Here is a 22,438-nt window from a genome sequence, read left to right as displayed (position 1 = left end):
CTTCTGATCATGTAGGCTTTACTAATATAGAAATTACCCTCTATACTTCATATAAGTACAAGTAAACTAATGGCAACAATATAAAGGCTTACTCATCTTATTCTTTGTTTCTCCATTGAAATTTGTACAGAATATCCCCATCAGACCCAAAAATCCCCAAATCTAGGGATAAATTCTCAAATCTGGCATCACTGTAAATTAACTACTGTGACGACTGGCTTTCTTGTCTTGTTAGTGTAAGTTAATGTGAAGTGCACCGGGTCCATTTGAATGATATTGTGTTCACTGCTTACGTACATGTTTTTTTTTATTATTATTGTAACAGTAGACCTATCTCTGGCGGATGTTTGCTACCCAGATTTGATGACTAACCAAGATAAGCTGTTAGTCCACATATTTCACTAAGAGGTTTTTATATGCTAAGACATTGTGGGTGTTATTACAATCAAGAACTTCCACATTAGGCCACTTACTCAGCCTTACAGTAGCCTACCGGTAGCCAAGGTGGGTAGATCTGTAAATCAGTATTGCTTTACTATTGTAATATGTCCGTACATTATAAAGTTATATTGCCAATTCCATTAGTTTTGAGGATAACGTGTATAATAGGCAGTTTCTCATTAAAAATCCATGTGAAAGTCTTTAGTATAATACTGAGTAATAAAGATAAAACAATAAGACAAGTTTACTGGCCTAACCTGTCAGACTAGCTGGGTTTGGTCGAAGTTTATAATGGTTGTACATAGTGATTTTTTTAACAGGCTGCTATCGTAAAGTGGTGCACAAAAAGAAAAAAACCTATACGTTGTACCGTTGTACATCTTACAAATAGCACTAAAAACACATAATGCATGTTACTGATGGGTACCCAAACCTATACTGATCAAGGAGGCATTTTCTTGTCTTGGCTTGTTTCCCCCCCCCCCTCGAACCTGCCTGACCTGTTAATACACCCTAGTGTTTATTGGCCATCTGTCTAACCTAAGCCTGTGTGTTGTGATGCGTGAAGTACCTACAAGAAAGTAACTGTGCATGAGGGTACACTCGGGCACACTATTCTATCTAATTTCTCTTCCTCATGTTTTGTTAAAGTTTTTATAGTTTATATAGGAGATATTTAGGTAAAGTTTTACTGTATTACAGATTCTGATTTTGAACAGAAAATATAAATTTTCCTGTAGTAAATATTGCGATTTGACCGAATTTGACCTTCATTTCAACCACAAACAAACAACAACCAATTCGACTAACTTTAAGTAGCCGAACTGGTTGCTGTTATTACAGATGAAATGAAGGTGAAAACGGTTAAATCACGTTATTTTCTACAGGAAAACATATATATTCTGTTAAAATGTGTAAATATAATGTCTTTTGTTGTATATTTTGTGTTAAAATGTTTAAATATAATGACTTGTTCAAATTCCGTGTCACTTCACTCACGTATGTACTGCGAACGCTAACATTAGCAATGTTACCAAAGTTACGATGGCGTTGCTAACGTTAGCAATGCTGCGGTAATATTAGAATGTGTATTTTAAAGCATTTTTCCATATACCCTTTACACAATAGATAAAAAGGTACAAAAAGGGTACAGAACCTAACAAACCCACCTAACCTAACCTAGAAGTTCATAACATTAGCAACACTATATATAATGGTTCTTGTTCCGCCACTGGCTCGCTTTCGCTCGCAGGAAAATAAAACATCAAGATCGTACGTACTAGCAAGTGGTAATGTTGAGCTGCGCACGCTAACATTAGCAATGTTACGATAACATTAGCAACTCTAAATATATATAATGGTTCTTGTTCTGCCACTGGCTCGCTTACGCCCGCAGGAAAATAAAACATCAAGCTCGTACTGAATGTACTGGCAAGCGGTAATGTTGAGTTGTGCACTTTAACAAAATAGTAAAACTAACACATTAAGATTAAAGAAATTAATGACTTACTTGTATGACCGTGACAACGAAACTTGTGGGTCACCGGGGTGTTGTGTCTGTGAGTCTGTAACATCTTAACTTCTTTGTCGCAAAAAGAGGTCACTTAAACTAACAAGACCTGACTTGGACAAGGTTTGTTGGAAGGTGGGGGTAGGGAAATATTAACCCCACTCCCCTGTGCAAACTTTCCATATGTATGTGTTCATGATTGGTTAATGGAAAAGCAACGGAGTCTAGAGAGTAAACATGAATGAACCAGAATGGGAAACTGGTCCAGAGTAAGTATTTATGTGAAATCCAGACGTGACAAGGTAATAACAAAATGTATAAAAGTAATATAGCAAGATAAAATGGAGTGTATGATAAATAATATTTAATGGGAATATAAAATGTGATTTTGTAAGGTATTGGATAATAAAACAAGTAATACTCGGGTCAAACGTAATATGTATACGAGGGTATAACATAAAAGGGATGGTAATAGTTGTACTGGTTCAACTCATATACTGTACTTGAATACACGGGTGAAGTCGAATAGTTAAATTTGACGGCTAGAGAAGAAGAAATCCACAGGTGGGGATGGAGTCTATGCGCAGGGGGCGGGGAGATTATGTGCAGAAGGTCGAAACCTGCTATGTATAAACGAACGAATGAGAGCGACTACAAGCGAACCGTAACATGACAAAAAATAAATGAAAAACACTGCTGTTGTTAGCATGTTACGCTAACATTGCCGCAGCTCAATATTACCGTATTTTTTCATGTGACATAGCCTTTGCAATGGCACCTCCAAAGTTTATCCCCTTATACTGTTTTGTCTTTTCCTCCGTTTATTATATATCCAAGAAGGTAATGTATAGAGAAGAAAAGGCTTGTTTTACCATTATATACCATTTCCCCAGTATGTTTTCCCCACCCAAAACCCCAAGATATTTCTGAAACTAATCATTTGCGACGGGAATGAGTGTCATTTTCGAAGAGCGGAATTTTTTCTAAAGAAAAAAGTAGTTTTTTCCTAGGTTAAATTGCCCTGTAATACAGTAAAATAATACCGATATTTATTTCAATATTATTCTTAAAATATTTATTTTTTCCTTGTTTCCTTTCCTCACTGGGCTATTTTCCCTGTTGGAGCCCCTGGGCTTTAGCATTCTGCTTTTCCAACTAGGGTTGTAGCTTAGCAACTAATAATAATAATAATAATAAAGTGATAATGGGAAAGCTGTCCAGTGCATGGATAAACATCTTCAGGAAATTATATCATAAACCAAAATCATGAAAATACCTAATCTTGGAAACATGTTTGAAAGGCGTTTCCCCCTCCCTAACTATTAGAGATAGGCAACAACGATAGTTTTCTTGAACGCGATCAGTTTGACATACAACATGCTTAACTACTGGAAGATTTTACCCTGTTCATAAAAGTATAGCTTTTCATTTATGACAAAAATGAGTAATAATTTTGTTAGAATCCCATCAGAAGCTATCTGGAACTCAGACTGCATAGACTTTTTGAAAGTTTTTGATATAAACCTTGCTTAGTAACACTTAATAAGCAGTGCCATTTATTAGCTTTTGGGGACCAAAAGATGTTTACAAACGAGTAAATACACTGCTTTAGTTCCATGTCAAATACATAATTTATGTGCTTCCCTTACTGCTCCTCAGCTTTATGCATATTTGAAGGTTATTTTTGGTGTATATAGTACTGTACTGTATATATTAAATATGTGGACATGTCAGAGGGAAACTGGAAATACATTTTACTTTCCTTAGTTGATATTCATCTCATAAAAATATTAAATAGAAAAAAAAGATGCCCCAAGTTTGATAATAAGGATGTATCTTAAGTTGAACCTAACCTAATTTAGGGTGGTAGCATAGCGCCAGATCCTACCTAACCTTGGACCTTTGTTCCCCTCTACTTAGCATTTACTCTGACTTTGGTCCTTTGTTACCCTCTACTTTTGTATTTAATCTGACCTTGGACCTTCGATCCCCTCTACCTTATAATTTAATCTGACCCTAGGTTGATATGTTCCTTCAGGATGCCCAAATTTAACCTGACCTAGAGCACTATAAGTTATAGAGGGAAAAAATGTATAGCTTTGCTTTCCTTATCTTAACTAATCTAACCTAACATAGGGTGCCAAGTCCTGTCTGGCTGGGCTGTTTTACCTTCTAGACAACCCTATCTTATTCTGACCCAAAATACCATAAATCATGTGTTAAGAAATTCATCTCAACCTTGGCCCTACCATGTACCTTGTGTCCTAACAAGTAAAGTGGACACCCATTCTCTACAGGACTGAAAATCATTAGCATATTCTACACCTTGAGGTTTGAAGTTATGGCTGAAGAGCACATATTTGTTTCTCCTATCCCTATTCCAGTAATTTAGATTACGGGTAGGATAGTTAACGTTAATTTTGATTGCTTCTAAATGGACGGTGATTTTCTGTCATGATTCTTTTCAAGATTAGTAGCATTATTATACTGTACATGCCATTAGCACTTCGTGTTATTGTTAAAATTAATATTTTATATCAGATACTCCAAACTTTAGTGGTGAATAAAACACTGCATTATTATTAGAATACAGTAGGGCAATATTGATTAGGATATTGGAACTTTACGAATGCACAATACTGTAGTATTTTGAACCCTGTACACTACCTCTAACAAAGTTGCAGAATTTAATAAATAATTCTTGTTTTGCTCCTTTTTTCATCTTAGTGCAGGCCACAGGAGCCTCTCGCCACTCCGTAGTTCAGAAAAACTGATAAGTGGTGCTTCAGCCGTAAATGACATGATCGAACAGAATAAAGGACCCAACTATTTATGTTCTAAACTTCTTGCTATTTGTTTTCAGTATTGGAGTATATAATTAATTAAAGCTCTTATTTTATTTATTTTAATAATAAAAGGTAGGAATAGAAATGAGTGTTTGATATATTTAGTCTAATAATGGGAAATGGTAGCCAAGTCCAGGTTCAAACAGAGGTTGGAGCACGAAGCTTCAACTCACCCCTTTGTTAAATGTGTATTTACCCCTTTGTCAAGTTTGTATAATTGAACTAAGAGATGAGTTAAATAACAAAATAATGCTAAAGTACTAGTGAAACATGTTTTGCTTGCCAGAGCATAGGAACAATGAGATTATGTTAAATCGTGACCAAAGCGAGCTATGGCAGAGCAAAAACCTATTGAGTTGAGGTATATATTAGACAAATTAAATAATACTAAAATACTAGCCCACATGGCTAATGCTCGCAGTGAAACATGTTCTGCTTGGCAGGACATTGGAACAATGAGATAATGGTTATCTGCGAGCAAAGCAAGCTATAGCAGAAGTAAAACCAATGAATAATTAGTGCTTATATAGCATACAAACAAAGAGGTAAATGCACTTAATTAAATAAGGCGGTATTTGTAGTTTGATGGACACAGCTCCATAGAAAAATTGATTTAACAATCACGTTTTTTGTGCGTCCTTAAATCTTGGCAAAGGAAAGCACCTGTCTTTTGTTTGTGTTTCATTACTGTTACTGGTTTTTTATTATGGTAAATGTTTTGTATTGTGATGACTGGTTTTATATGATGATTAATGCCAGAAACAACAAAGTTTTAAAAAGGTAACTCAAATTTCATATACTGTAATTAGACTGGTACATGGTATATTTTAAGCCATTTCGGACTTAATTTATAACGATACCTAGAGTAATCCCATGGCTTTTCAGTTATGGTAGTCAACCCACCAAAACTCCAGAAACTATAGATTTCTGCCAATAATCATTATCAAAAACATTTAAAATACCACAAAATACACTAAATAAGAGTTATTTTCTACAAACTATTAATTGCACTTTTTCAATATTAAACTTACCCGATAATCATGTAGCTGTCAACTCCGTTGCCCGACAGAATTCTATGGAGGGATACGCCAGCTATCACAATACTAGAAGGGGGTGTATTTACCAGCGCCACCTGTGGCCAGGTACTCAAGTACTTCTTGTTGACACCTCCTCAATTATTCCTCTGTCGTGCTTCCGGCAAGACGTTCTGGGATACGCTTATGTTCTTGGAGTATTTTCACGACTTTGGTGAAGTATTTCTCTTTGATTTCGGCTGTCGCTTTACTGGAAACTTCTATATTAGCTTAGTTAGCTTTTGGAATTAATTTGATTATTTATGGTGACGAAGAGAGTATGAACTCTCGTTCACCTTTCAATGGCCGACCCTTCCCTTAGACGGAAGTGTTGGTGTCTAAGAGAGTATAGACTCTCTTTCTTAATTTTGCTTAACAAAAGTTATAGATTTATTTTATATCTCTCCGCCTCTTATAGGCCTCTTCGATTAACTTCCTTTTATTATAAACTTATTAAAATTAATTTTTATATTTGTTTATATTCGACCTTCCTAATAGTAGGCGGTCTTTTCTTGATACCGAAGTTAATTAACATTGAGCCCGTCATTTCGGTTTTACCTGTTAACATATTATGCTATTTCCGCCACAGAGTTTGAAAGAATTTCTTTGATAGTCTCGTACTGTTTTCAAAGTTGAACTAACGTTTTGTTTTGTCTCTGCAGTTGTTGACGTTCAGAACGTTCAACTTGCGCTCTATCGTTACGATAGAGAAAGAATGTTCACGGTTTCACGTTGCAGTAAGAGTAACCGTGTCTAGCGTTTTGTTCATTCTTTCTTAACTTAATGGTTTTGATCCTAATAAAGGAACTTTTCAGTTTTTTTCCTTTAACAATAATATGTTTTAACGATATATATGATTGGGCTCTTCTCTCAGGTTCTAAGTCAAGAGAGAGAGAGAGAGAGAGAGAGAGATAGAGACGTAGGGAGAAAGAGGATAAACGTTTCATTCAAGCCTGCCAGGCGTACGAGTAACGTCTTTATCGTTTTTGCTCTTCTCCCTAGTCTCTTTAGGGGAAGAAACTAAACGTTTCTAGAGTGATCTAGTGTTTAGTCTCTTTCCAGCCACTGAATTATCTTTCATTAGATTTTTCTGTTACATTGTAATTCTGTTTTCGCAATTACTAACTTTTGAGAAAGGATAGAATTGCGTGTTTCAGGTACAAACCACTTAAAGTTTCGAGTTCAGTGAAATAAGTGCAAACAGAAATCAAAGTGATAAGTGATTAGCGCAAAGTATGTCATGTTGTGCGTGAGGGTACTTTTGTGCGCGCCAGTCGTCCTCCCAGTCCGGGACCTCTTGCAAGCTCCCAAGCCCAGGGGAGAAGCAATGTCGAAGGGCAGAAGGGTTCAGCAGGCCTTGATCGGCGCACAGAAGTATCCTCGGTGGTTGTGGGCGTGTCTTACCGAGACCGTCACTCCCACCCGCAGACGATTGAGCCCTTATTTTGCTCGTCTGCAGAAGAAATTTAGGGGAGAAAACGCTGGTCTCAGGTCTCAAGACCTTTTAAACGTAAAGTCCAGACCTATGCCAGACGTACGAAGTTAGAGTTCACAGTCATTGGGTTAGCTCTGACTCTCCTCAGTCAGTTGAATGCACTCCGCCTAAGAGGAGTAAGGTTCTGCCACAACAGAGCTCGACTGTTAAGGCTTTACCTCAGCCTTCTGTAGTTTCTGCCGACCCCAAGTGGACTCTACTACAGTCCATGCAAGCACTGCTTTCGGACTTGATGCGTGAGTGTCGGGCTGAGAGTGTTGCGCCTCCGCCTCCGCCTACACTCCCTCCGTCTATGCTCGCTCCGCCTGATCGCAGTACCACCTGCCAGGCGTACGATGTTGTGGACTCTACTACAGTCCATGCAAGCACAGCTTTCGGACTTGATGCGTGAGTGTCGGGCTGAGAGTGTTGCTCCTCCGCCTCCACCTACACTCCCTCCGCCTACACTCGCTCCGCCTGATCGCAGTACCACCTGCCAGGCGTACGATGTTGTGGACTCTACTACAGTCCATGCAAGCACAGCTTTCGGACTTGATGCGTGAGTGTCGGGCTGAGAGTGTTGCTCCTCCGCCTCCGCCTACACTCCCTCCGCCTACGCTCGCTCCGCCTGATCGCAGTACCACCTGCCAGGCGTACGATGTTGAGCCACGTGCTGAGTTTGCTGTTCCCAGTGGTGTTCAGCCTCCGTCTTCCTTAAGGCAACCTTTACAATGGGATCAGGAGGATTATACCTCTCTTCCTCCGCCTCCACTTGCTGCTCCACCAGTGATGCAACACTCGGTTGAGGTACAACAACCTCTCCCGTCCATGAGTCAGTCTCCTCAGCTCTCGCTGCAGCGAGCTCAACCCTCCACAAGGCAAGCACCACAACACCTTAGCCTTGCGCCTCAGGAGCCTCAGCTTGCGAGACATTTACCTTGTTCTGCGCAGCCTCTTCCTCATCGCGCTCCGCTCACACCACAGGAACTGGAACTTGCTACTCCGCTTCCGCCAACCGCTCAGCAAGCGCAACCCTTGGGTTCAACCACTCATGCTAGGAGTCAGCCTCCTCCACCCATGCGCCTTCCTTCTGCTTGTCTTTTATTCAGCCTTTGCAGACTGAGCCTCAGGTGTTCCCTCAACAGAGTCTTGTAGAGGAAACCACAACTATTGTTGTTCCAGCTCGTTCTGACTCTGCTGTTCAGCATACCTCCATTTTCAAACCATGGCAAAAATATGAATCATGAGTTATGAATGTAAGGTAAACATTATGTTGATTTTTAAACCCCATGCAAGCATGCATAAAGCACTCTAGCACTGGTCATGGAATTTCTGAGAAATGTTAAACACCATGCACACGCTCTGCTTTCCTTACAGCAGGCTCTGCTTACAGCAGGCTCTGCTTACAGCAGGCTCTGCTTACTACATGCTCAGCATACAGCATGCTCTGCATTCAGCATGCTCTGCATACAACATGCTCTGCATACAGCATGCTCTGCTTTCAGCATGCTCTGCATACAACATGCTCTACATACAGCATGCTCTGCATACAGCATACTCTGCATACATCATGCTCTGCATACCTTACCGCATGCTTCTCAGTCACACATCTTGGGTTGTTGCCAACTCACTAGACTGTCAAGCAGTTTCATAACGTTGCCTTCTAGTCTGCTGCTTTTGCACCAGTGAACCCTCACTCAGAGAACTTAGCTTTTCTAGGATAAGGTCCCTGTAGATGAGAAAGTTCTTTTCTCCCTCCTTCTGATATTCCCTTGAGGACTCTGTCATTTGGAGGGAGCCTCTAGCTGCATAACCTCTTATGGACTTTTATTTAAGCATAACATGCTTCCAGGGAAGGTTATGGTTCCACTTCAGTCGCTAATCCCGTCTGTTACCACACCTGCTCCCATAGACCTTGAGCTGTGTTGCATGACATGCAGTCCAAGCTTAGTCCTTGTTAGAGGAATTTTTGTTTACGGAGTCAATGTGTCACGGGGAAGACGTTCAACAACCAACAGAAGTGACTTGTTGTGACGCAGTGCGGCAACCTCAGCAACCCGTTAAGGAGTTGTCTGTACGACCCAGACAGTCTAGACAGATTCGGGTTGTCACTGTACTTCCTCGCTTGCCCATGATTGACAGTTCACAGACTGTGCAGCAGTATCATGATCTTGTGTCCGGCTCCGTCAGACGACTGGCTTTTAAGAGCTCCCACAAGTCGTCGCTGTCTGGAGATTTTCAAATGGACTATGGATCTGACCAAGGAACTGGGCCTCCTGGTCAATTTTGAGGAGTCTCAGCTCGTTCCATCCCAGACCATTGTCTCCTTGGGTATGGATCTTCAGAGTCGAGCTTTTCGGACTTTTCCGTCGGCCCCAAGGATCTTCCAAGCCCTAGAATGCATCCAGAGCATGCTGAGAAGGAACCGATGCTCAGTCAGGTAGTGGATGAGTCTAACAGGGACACTTTCATCGCTGGCCCTGTTCATCGTGTTAGGGAGACTCCACCTCCCCTCCCTTCAGTATCATCTAGCTGCTCACTGGATAAAGGACATGACGCTAGAGACGGTCTCAGTTCCTGTTTCCGAAGAGAGGAGGTCTTCTCTCGCGTGGTGTAAGAACAGCTTTCTTCTCAAGGAAGGCTACCTTTGGCTGTTCAGAAACACGACCGCCGTCTCCTCTCGGACGCATCAGACACGGGCTGGGGTGCGACTTTGGACGGACAAGAATGCTCGGGAACATGGAATCAGGAGCAAAGGACACTTCACATCATTTGCAAGAAGTTGCTGGCGGTTATTCTGGCCTTGATAAACTTCAAGTCCCTCCAGCTTAACAAAGTGGTGGAGGTGGACTCTGACAACACCACAGCCCTGGCTTACATCTTCAAGCAGGGAGGGACTCTTTCGTGGAAGTTGTTCTAGATCGCAAGGGACCTACTCATCTGGTCTTTAGATCGAAAGCTAACTGGTAACGAGGTTCATTCAGGGCGGTATGAATGTCATGGCAGATCACCTCAGACGGAAGGGTCAGGTCATCCCCACAGAGTGGACCCTTCTCAAGAATGTTTGCAACAGACTTTGGGCCCTGTGGGGTCAGCCAACCATAGATCTGTTCACTACCTCGATAACCTAGAGACTCCTGTTGTATTGTTCTCCGATTCCAGACCCAGCAGCAGTTCACGTGGATGCTTTTCTGCTGGATTGGTTCCATCTCGACCTGTATGCATTCCCGCCGTTCAAGATTGTCAACAGAGTACTTCAGAAGTTCTCCTCTCACTAAGGGACACGGCTGACGTTGGTTGGCTCCGCTCTGGTCCGCGAGAGAATGGTTCTTAGAGGTACTGCAATGGCTGGTCGACATTCCCAGGACTCTTCCTCTAGGAGTGAACCTTCTAAGTCTACCTCACGTAAAGAAGGTACACCCAATCCTCCACGCTCTTCGTCTGACTGCCTTCAGACTTTCGAAAGACTCTCAAGAGCTAGGGGCTTTTCGAAGGAGGCAGCCAGAGCGATTGTCAAAGCAAGGAGAACATCCACTCTCAGAATCTATCAGTCTCAAGGGGAAGTCTTCCGTAGCTGGTACAAGACCAATGCAGTTTCCTCAACCAGTACCACTGTAACCCAGATTGCTGACTTCCTGTTATATCTAAGGAAAGTAAGATCCCTTTCAGCTCCTACGATCAAGGGTTACAGAAGTATGTTGGCAGCGGTTTTCCGCCACAGAGGCTTGGATCTTTCCACCAACAAAGATCTACAGGACCTCCCTAGGTCTTTTGAGACCTCAAAGGAACGTCGGTTGTCCACTCCAGGCTGGAATCTAGACGTGGTCCTAAGGTTCCTTATGTCATCAAGATTTGAACCTCTCCAATCAGCCTCTTTTTAGGACCTCACATTAAAAACTCTTTTCCTCGTGTGCTTGACAACAGCTAAAAGAGTAAGTGAGATCCACGCCTTCAGCAGGATCATTGTTTTCACATCTGAAACGGCTACATGTTCCTTGCAGCTCGGTTTTTGCTAAACGAGCTTCCTTCACGTCCTTGGCCTAAGTCGTTCGAGATCCCAAGCCTGTCCAACTTGGTGGGGAATGATCTGAAGAGAGTACTTTGCCCAGTTAGAGCTCTTAGGTACTATCTAAAAAGGTCTTAACCTTTACAAGGACAATCAGAAGCCTTATAGTGTGCTATCAAGAAACCTTCTTTTCCAAGTTCTAAGAACTCAGTTTCTTACTATTCAGGCTTCTGATTAGAGAAACACATTCTCGTCTGAAGGAAGAAGACCTTGCTTTGCTGAAGGTAAGGACACATGAAGTGGGAGCTGTAGCTACTTCAGTGGCCTTCAAACAGAACCATTCTCTGCAGAGTGTTATGGATGCAACCTATTGGAGAAACAAGTCAGTGTTCGCATCATTCTATCTCAAAGATGTCCAGTCTCTTTACGAGTACTGCTACACCCTGGGACCATTCGTAGCAACGAATGCAGTAGTAGGCGAGGGCTCAGCCACTATATTTCCATAATCCCATAACCTTTTAACCTTTCTCTTGAATACTTTTTATGGGTTGTACGGTCGGCTAAGAAGCCTTCCACATCCTTGTTGATTTGGCGGGTGGTCAATTCTTTCTTGAGAAGCGCCGAGGTTAAAGGTTGTGATGAGGTCCTTTAGTATGGGTTGCAGCCCTGTATACTTTAGCACCTTTGAGTTGATTCAGCCTCCCAAGAGGAACGCTGCGCTCAGTAAGGAAGACGATCTTATTAAAAGCAGAGTAACGGTTCAAGTCGACTTCCTTACCAGGTACTTATTATTTCATTGTTATTGTGGATAACTGATTATATGAAATACGGGATACTTAGCTATCCTTTAGTCTTGTACACTGGTTTTTCACCCACCCCCCTGGGTGTGAATCAGCTACATGATTATCGGGTAAGTTTAATATTGAAAAATGTTATTTTTATTAGTAAAATAAATTTTTGAATATACTTACCCGTTAATCATGATTTAATCGACCCTCCCTTCCTCAGTGGACCGAGGAATAATTGAGGAGGTGTCAACAAGAAGTACTTGAGTACCTGGCCACAGGTGGCGCTGGTAAATACACCCCCTTCTAGTATTGTGATAGCTGGCGTATCCCTCCATAGAATTCTGTCGGGCAACGGAGTTGACAGCTACATGATTATCGGGTAAGTATATTCAAAAATTTATTTTACTAATAAAAATAACATGTTTTATGATTTTACCAGGTTGGGACTTCACCTTGAGAATTTGTGAATTTGGGGGAGGGACAAAGATTACCTTACTAACAGTTGATGCAATAGAAAAATAATCACATAGTTGCATGCACATAGTACATTCTCTACGTGTGACCAAAATTGTTCAATATTGTATAAGAAGTTTGGCGAATACGTAACTGCGTAGGTGGGCAATCAAATCTGTGCTAGATCCAGTGGGTTTGCAGGCTTTCATAGCCTAGGGTGGATAGCTCTGCCTACATATGTAATGTCAATTTATCAGTTTTGAGGTAGTTGTTACTTTCCTGTGGCCACTCTGTCTGGGCTCATTAAGTTACAAGATCTATTGAAAAATTGATGGGTCATAGCCTACATTAAAATGACAAATGAATACTACAGTATTTTGGTTTGTTGCATTGGATTGTGATTGATAAAACAATTGATTATACAGATGCTAGATATATGACTGTACAATAATTACTCTGATAGTTTCTTACTGTAGTGAAGGTACTGTGTGGAATGAAGAGGACAGCGAAATTGTCTATATGTATTTTTGTATTGTACTGTACTGTAGTGCCAATATAGGTTTCAGAATGAAGTACAGTACTTAGGTAAAGCAAATTTGTCAACATGCACTGTACTGTACTGTATAATTATTTGAGTTATGCCTCATAACCTAGGTACCCAAAGATGAAACTTGAGGGTTGTTCTTCGTCATTGCTTTTATGTTACCTTTAGAAGCCTTATCTTTTACCCTCATTTGGTCTATTATCTATCAATTATAGTTTATGGTTACCATAAACTTTTTTAATAGCTCTGAAATATTTTTATGGGAATTGTTTATTGTTTGTTTATTTTCCTGGAAAATGCTTGGATAATGCATTACCTCACCTTGCCAACCTGCTATGTTTATCAATAATGGAAAGCCACTGGCAAATCAGAGTTTTGGGAAAAGAAGAATTTATGAAATACCGGCATACCATAACATAAGATGCTTGGTCAATCATGATTGGATTTTAACCCCCCATGGAGCATCATAAGTCATGGAATGAAACAAGGATTGATTCCAACTTAACCTAACCTAGTCTGCTTGAACCTAATTAACCAGGGAAGGGGTGTGGGCTTCACCCCTTAGATTTCCTCCCTTGTCAGTCTAGCTTGAACTCTTATTTAAGGCAAATTAATAACTCTATTAATTTCTTACAGGTGTTAAGAAGAGGTTGTACTGGCAGAAATTTTTTTAATTGTACAATTATGGGAGCGATCCTTCATGATTAGTTTTGAATAGATAGGTCCTAATTTTTTTTTTTTAAATATCAGTGTTCACACTTTTTTTTTTCAGTTGTTGGGACAAATCGCTGAATACAATTTGGATAACTTGTATTAAAATATTATTTGAGTACCTTTATTGTATGTTGGTGGTATCAATCTGCAATTGTCCTTATGTTTTCACATGTTATAAGTTTTGCTGGTATACAGTAATCCCTCACATATTGCGGTTAATGGGGACCAGAACCGACTATGATAGGTGAAAAACCGCAAAGTAGGTTCCCTCCCTATTTTTGGAATACGTACATTTTTTTGTGTACATGTACATGTATATATAATAACAATAAGTGTATATTAACACTGTAAATGCATATGTTATCATTAGAACATTAAAGAATCATGTAAATAAATATTGATAATATAAATTATATACTGTACATAAAATAAAGTACTGTACTTTATAAATACTGTAATATAAATACAGTATTTAATACATTACGTATACTGTATGTACATTTACATTTATACATAAATAATATATAAATATATATAGTATAAGTGTACATGTACATACATATGTAGAAATAAAGTGTACGTAAATTACGATGAAACACCTTGCAATATGATGGAGGTGAAGAAGATGAAGATTATTTACTGCACAGGTTAATTAGAGCTTTACTGCTCCTCAAGTGACGCCTCATCGGGAGTTGATAGAGGTAGTGGATTGTCAACAACAGCCTCTGATAGAGCTGGAGAAACTGCAGGAGGCGGCGTAGTGGCTCGGTGGGAAGCAGGAGAGGCAGTAGGAGAAGTATCTGATGCTTCTGCAGAAGGTTTTTGGTGTACTAAGAACATCGTGATGGGAAGTTGTTGACGTTGTTTTTTCATCTGAGCAAAGATGCACTTGTACAACGCTATTACACTGTCAATACGGTTACTAAATTCGATGGCTCTGACCATATTATCATCGATTTCCTGCCCCCTTTGTTGCAAAGCCCGTGCCATGTTGCAGAGCTCTTGCAGGTTATCCAAGGTAAGGCCACGTTCTTCAGCTTCGTCGTCTTCGCCAATTACGGCTGCCTCTTCTTCTTCCTCACTCGTTGATCTTGTCATTTTGACAAGAACCTCGTTGGTTAGGGGCTCCGAGTGGCACTCGATCCGTGAGTTGACGTCATCCATCGTCATGTCAGAGAAACCTTCGTTGGCTACTAACCGTGCCAGCCTCACAGCCTTATCTACAGCGGAGTGGTGAACTTCGTCTGGCGTAAATCCCTCCTAGTCACGAACAACGTCTGGCCACAATTTTCTCCAACTTGCATTCAACGTTTGGTGTTTCATCTCATTAAGAGCTTTCTGAATGTTGGCCAGGCACGTTGCAATGTTGTATTCCTGCCAATATCTTTTAAGGCTGAAGTCCTCGTCGCCTTCGTTGATGGAGGAGATGAGGCCCTCTATCATGGACCTCGTGTAGAGGGCCTTGAAGGCCCGAATGACCCTCTAATCCATTGGTTGTATGAGGGAAGTGGTGTTGGGGGGCAGGAACTCCACTTGGACCCAGTCATAATGGAGATCTGTTGCATGTCCTCCTGCACAGTCCATGAAGAGGATGACCTTAAAGGGCAGTCCATTCTCTGCTAGGTACAGCTTCACCTGTGGGATAAAGCAGTTCACGAACCAGTCAAGTGTGAGGGCTTTGGTTATCCATGCCTTTTTATTACTCATCCAGTAGATGGGCAGCAAAGGCTTTGTCTTTGTTTTTCAAAGCCCGGGGATTCAAGGACTTGTAAATTAAGTCGGGCATGAGCATGAATCCCGCGGCATTCCCGCACATGAGGAGAGTGACGCGATCTTTGTGGCCCTTGAACCCTGGCTTCTTTACTTCGTCCTTGTAAAGGAACGTCTGGGACGGCATCCTCTTCCAGAAGAGGCCAGTCTCATCCATATTGAACACCTGCTCTGGGAGATAGCCACCTTCTTTAATTAATTTCGGGAACTCGCCCTTGACGTAACGAACAGCTGCCTCTTGGTCTGCCGAGGCGGCCTCCCCATACAAAGGAACGCTGCGAAGACCAAACCACCTCTTGAATTTCTCGAACCAGCCCTTGCTGGCAACAAAACCACGGTTTTCTCGTGGGTCAGGATCATCATCTTCGTCGTCATCATCACCTTCGTCGTCTTTGTTCGATTTTTCATCAGGAACTAGGCCATCATACAGGGTTTTGGCTTTGGTTTGAATCGTGTTGGTATCGAGGGTAACCTTCTTTTCCCGACAGTCTGATATCCACATTGATAACGCATTCTCCATTTGCACAATCGTCTTATTACGAGGAGTCACAACGCGCTTAGTGTCCTTGGTGAACGTTATTGAGGCAGTTTTACATATTTTCATTTCATCTTTTTTTTTTTTTATGTAGCGAACCGTCGATTCATTCACTCTGTAAATGCGGGCAACAGACGCATAGCTACTGCCTGCCTTAAGCATGTCCAATATTTTCACTTTCTCGTTCACCGTCATCATTTTCCTCTTCTTCTTGGGTTCACTAGAGGATGTAGAGGGTAGAGGACATTTAGGAGCCATTTTCAAGCCATTTTCAAGGGTGTCACAAGCACTATTTTACACTAAAAAAAGCACAAGAAAACAGCTTATAGTTCCACACGGCAAGACTAAGCAACACAAGCAAAGCGAGAGAGAACAATGAATTCGGTCTCCCTTCGTGGGGCTTACGGCAGGGAGAGATTCTGGGTAAAGCGTCTCGGCGGCTCGGCCAGTCAGCTTGCGAGATTCTTGAGCCAAGATGGCCAGCGAATCAGAGAGGTGGATTTTGAGTTGCGTGCCATCTCCGTGTTGATACCTGATGTTCTACTGTACTCTCCCTGCCTTCTTCTAGTGCCCGCGTAACTTTCGCACCATTTTTTCTAATTTTTGATGAATATTTTTGAAAATCCGCGATGCACTGAGGCCGTGAAACTTGAGCTGTGAAATGGCTAGGGATTACTATATTTCTGTATTAGGCCTTTTACATGCATACCTTGATTTTTGCATTCTTCGCTGGGCTGTTTTAAACATGCGTTGCATAAGCAACATTTGGTTCAATAAGTTGACAACGATGCTTGGTAAGAATAAGCATGACCCTTTCCCGTTAGGATTCATTCATTTAGAGCACTATAACATCTGATGTAAATGATTTGATACATAAATTATAGGACACTTAAGTGTGTTTTCAAAGTTATGTATAATTATTTTAACATACATATTCAAGAATTTATTTATGTAGGCTGCATTTCCTAAGGGAATGCATTCTGTTTTCATTATGTTTATTACCTTGCAATTTTTTATATGTGACATTTAGAGGTCGATTAACTAATATCCTAATTTGCAACGAAGTTGGAAGGAGGTTATGTTTTACCCCTTGTTTGTGTGTGTGTGGGTTTGTTAGTGAACTCCTTTCTGGCCACAGTTTTAATTGTAGAGTAATGAAACCTGAATGGATTAACTGTTATCTAAAAAGCTGGAAAGGATTAAACTTTGGAAAGTAAAGGTCAAGCAAAATGTTCAATTCACACAATCAGCCATAAGTTTTGACAGTGTTGTCGCAGAGACTTCAAACTTGGTTCATAATTGAGTGTATGAAAATCCATGCCAATTCATACATGTTAAAGTCAAAGGTCAACAAAAGGTCAAATTCTGGTCATCAACCATGCTGCCACAATTTTAATTGTAAAGTAATGAAACTTTCTTGGATTTTAAAGTTATGCAAAGAGCTGGAAGTTATTAAATTTTGGAAGGTCAAAGGTCAAGGTCACGAATGAGCAAAACATCCATATCTCGTAATCAGCCGGAAGTTTGGACATCTTTGTCGCAGAGTCGTCAAACTGGGGTCATATTTGAGTGTATGAAAATCCATGCCAATTCATACATGTTAAGGTCAAGGTCGAGAAATAAGCAGCTGCGGTAGAGGTCTGCGCTCTACTGAGTGGCCTTCTAGTTTTCATTGTTTACTTTTAATATTTGTGTTTTGTTCATGCAACCTTCTATGTCCTTGATGTCTCTTCAGTGTAACCCACAACCAGTAATTCTGTGTATCTTTAGTTTCTTTTGCTTAATCCCGGATTATTTGGTTGTGTAAATACTTGGGGTATAGGCCTACTTTTGTCTTGTGGTACTCCTTTGGCCGTTTTAGAGGTAGTTTTGCACTTTTAAAGGATGTCATAGAGAGATTTTAAACCATTCCCATGCAATATCTACAACGCCTGTCCCTTTCTAGTCTTTTTATCAAACCCTCATTTACAATTGTAGACTATCAAAGGGTGAAATTAGGTTATTATTATTGTTATTATCATAATTATTATTGTTGTTGTTATTGTTGTTATTATTATAATTATAATTATTATTGTTATTATTATTATTATAATTATAATTATTGTTGTTATTGTTATTATTATTATTATTATTATTATTATTATTATTATTATTATTATAATTCTCTTGTCATTTATTTATTGCAGAGTAAAATAGAGTCAAACGAGTGGTTTACTTAACTGGTTGATTTCGGGGTAAAATATTTCATCTCTTAATGAGGTCAATAACAAGTGGTGAATCTCGGTTTTATTTTGGCATTGGTCGATATAAATTATTAAAAGTTTATATAATATATGCAAGTGCTATTTTCTCACTTCCGTAGCCACCCGTTGAGATACTGCCGAGTTATTGGTTCCTTTGACTGGCCAATGAATCCTATTTGGTTACGGCTCAATTTTCCATTTGCCTACACATTCTCCTCTGTCCTCATACACCCGATGACACTGAGATTACCAAATAATTCTTCTTCACTCAAGGCGTTAACTAATGCATTTTAATTGTTCAGTGGTTACTTTCCACTTGGTAAGGGTAGAAGAGAGACTTGGGCTATGTTAGGCAGCTCTTCTAGGAGAAGGGCACTCTAAAATCTAACCATTGTTTTATAGTCTTGGGTAGTTTCATTGCCTCTGTACCACGGTCTTCCACTGTCTTGGGTTGGAGTTCTCTTGCTTGAGGATACACTTGTGCACACTCGCTATTCGATCTTATTTATTTTCCCATCGTCCTTTTTTATGTTGTTTATATATCTTAGTGTTACTGTTCTTAAAATAGTTTAATTTTTCATTACTTTTCTGGTAGTTTATTTATTTCTTTAACTTTCCTCACTGGGCTATTTTTCCCTGTTGGAGGCCTAGGGCTTATAGCAACCTGCTTTTCCAACTATGGTTGTAGCTTAGCTTGTAATAATGGTAATAATAATAACAACAACAACAATAATAATAGTGGTAGTGTCGTTATAACATTTTTTTTTTTTTTTTTTTTTTTTTTTTAGATTTCAACAATGATTCTTAAGTAAGTTAACATTTTGTTCCTGGAAGCTGGTTATTAAACTTAACATTTTTGACTGTCGGATAGTCTAGTAATGCCACTCAAGGGTCTTAATCTTATTATGATATTATACACACAACTTCACAAAAGAATTTGCCAGTTTCAATGGCTGCCATAAGAAAGGAGTCTTCACGAGTTTTTTTTTCTTCTCTCGCACATTCGTTTTCTTGTTTTTTGGGGGTTGCGGGATGAAGATAACCATGGTGTGTCAATTTAACTTGAATGCAAATTATTTTTTATTTTTATTAAGAAATTTATATTTACTTCCAATTCTTACTTTTTTCGTTTTTTTATTGAGGAGATTTAAGTTTACTATTAATTTTATCATGGAATATTTTTTCGTTGATATTTTCAGATTGACTAATCTTCATAATTATGTTCTGCTTCCTTCTTTTTACTTTTATGGATCCAGTCTCTTCATTTTAAAGTTATATGATTTTTTTTCCCAGTTTTGAAATTGTCAGATTCTTCTGTTTAATTTTTTCCCAGTTTTGAAATCGTCAGATTCTATTGTTTTCGACTCCGGGTTTTTCGTTTTTCTTCAGATTTGTCTTGCTTCATCATTAGGTCTTGTTAAGGTTTTAATAACGTCTTAACAGGAAGAATTTGCAAATATTTAGTAATCATGATATATTATGCACTTATTCCCATTTCATTTTTACTTATTTTCTCTACTTCAAATCATATATTTATCAAACAGCTTGTCGTATTATTTTGACTGGATCTCATATAACAATATTAGGTATTATTAACCCCAAAGACTTTTTGACGTCATATCGTATATTGTGTACTTCTGCTTATAGAAATGTTATAAGTAATCCCGAACGTCTTGACGGACATATTTTATATTCTGTTTATCGTTTGCCTTGCCGTTCTCTTTAAATATTATCATAAACCAATGCCTTTTTGTGTGTTTTGACTTCCATACGCCATTAATGGTAGAGGCAACATGCTATATTGCATGCACTTGCTGTCATGTGGGTAAATCCCATTCCCTGTTGGAGAGGCTAGAATATTTCATGTATATTAGTGATGTGTGTCTTATAATAAGAAAGCGTTATCAAATGTGTCATTAAAAAAAAAAAAACATTAATTACCCTCTCGTCAAGATAATGAGTAGGAGGTTTGATATTTATTTGTATGAGACTTTAGTGTTTCAATGTTATTGTTATAGTTAATTTTACCCCACCTCTAACCCAAGAAGTCAAAGTTTCGAATCGAGGTTACTATAAGTTATTCCGAAAGTAAAGTGGAATCGTTGATATTGAGCTATTTGGGGTTTAAAACTTGAAGGTATAGAATTGCCCATTGGAAAATTAACACACACACACACACACATATATATATATATATATATATATATATATATATATATATATATATATATATATGTATATATACATATGTATATATATATATATATATATATATATATATATATATATATATATATATATATATATATATTTATATATAGATATATAGATAGATAGATAAATATATATGTACAGTATATATATATATATATATATATATATATATATATATATATATATATATATATATATATATATATATGTGTGTGTGTGTGTTTCGATCTTTATGTATATATATATATACATACACACACACACACACACACACACACACACACACACACACACATATATATATATATATATATATATATATATATATATATATATATATATATATATATATATATATATATATATATATGATTTAAATGTACGTAAAGTGTGTGTATGCATACGTATATACATGCATTCATAATTGCTCTTGAACTCAACATCACATGTCATGAACTTCTCCTTTCCTATTGCAGACTTGTACACGAAACAGTCACGAAAGAATCCTGAACGAGACCAAGATGCTCTTTAAACTTTTGCACGTAGAGAAGATGCATGACGTCTGGGAAACGAAGAAGATGAAGAAGAAGAAGAAGAAGAAGAAGAAGAAGAAGAAGAAGAAGAAGAAGAAGAAGAAGAAGAAGACCCTCTCTTGTTATTGTTCTGGGCACGCAAGGACAACTAGTGCTAAGGGAGGTTGAGGGCATGTCACACTTATTGACTAGTTCACCGTTAGGTACCAAGTTACCCTTGAAGAGGATGCGAATGTAACGGCGAGATGGGCTTATGTAGCTTGGTAAGTTTTTTTTTTTTTTTTTTTTTTTTTTCCCTTAAGAAAATGCTTGGTAGATGTTTATTTTATTTGATCGGTAATTTTTTTCCTTTTGGGAATGCATTATAGATTTTTTTTTTCGAAATACTATCTGTATTTTCTATTATGAATTATGTAGTCATAGGCTTTTGTAGCTATTGTAAATTCTTTTTAGTGAAGCAGATTTGCATCGACTCGCAGGGTCGGAGGGGTGTCATTTTAGCTCGGAAAAGTTACCTGATCGCCGATTGGTTGGACAACATAATTCTAACCAATCAGGTAGCAGGAAACTTTTCCAAGCTAAAAGGCCACTGCTGCGAGTCAGTGAAAATGCGCCTCATTAAAAAAATTGTGTGTAGGTAAGTAGATATGTTTTTATAAGGAAATGCTTGATAGATTTTTCTTGTCCTGCTAGTTCGAAATAAGGATGTATTTTCTATTAGGAATTGTGTAGTCTCATATATTGAAAAAAAAATAACGAATCATATGTTACGCGCAGGCTGTTTAAGTGAAAATGCTTACGTGAGGTTGAATATTTTCCTAATCTCATATCTAACTTACGCTGCAACCTTGGAACGTCCTTTTATTGATTTAACTCTGCCAACTAGGTTACATTTACATATGCTTAGCCTATATGGTATTGTTTTCCTTGTAAGCACAAATACATCAACATTCTGTGTCCTATTGACCTCCTGCTGATTTCTGGAGAGCTGTGTTTGTAAGCAATTTGTTTATTTTATTATGCACAAAACGTTACTCTCGGAAATCATATAATTCCTCTTAATACAAGTTACTACTGGGAGAGAGAATTCACCACTTTCTTCTTTCGTCCTCAACCTTCCTTTTGATCCTAAAGCAATGCCACGTACCCGTTTCGCTCTATGAAGGTCTAGTATGATTAAGTAGGATGAGACGAGGCCTCCATCTGTGGCCTGGAAAAACGTAAGTCTTAAGATGAAGGTGCACAGGTGCCTCAAAACATTTGGTACTTGCTGAATATTTGTTTTTCCTTTTGA

At 38.9% G+C, this 22,438-nt stretch overlaps 1 long non-coding RNA gene across 1 annotated transcript in view; it reads left to right on the top strand.

Moving 5' to 3' along the window:
- Nucleotides 1-368: 368 nt before the first annotated feature.
- The window catches only part of LOC137658552 (uncharacterized), a 108,796-nt gene continuing 86,726 nt past the window's right edge, over nucleotides 369-22,438 (top strand). Inside the window, exons 1-2 of the long non-coding RNA XR_011047365.1 lie at nucleotides 369-504; nucleotides 21,088-21,407. This is a non-coding gene — a long non-coding RNA (uncharacterized lncRNA). The remainder of the gene's footprint in view (nucleotides 505-21,087; nucleotides 21,408-22,438) is intronic.

The sequence above is a fragment of the Palaemon carinicauda genome, chromosome 19 (assembly GCF_036898095.1).
Source record: "Palaemon carinicauda isolate YSFRI2023 chromosome 19, ASM3689809v2, whole genome shotgun sequence".
NCBI classification, from domain to species: domain Eukaryota; kingdom Metazoa; phylum Arthropoda; class Malacostraca; order Decapoda; family Palaemonidae; genus Palaemon; species Palaemon carinicauda.
Note: the sequence above shows the minus strand (reverse complement) of the source record. Positions and strands in the feature narration are given on the sequence as shown.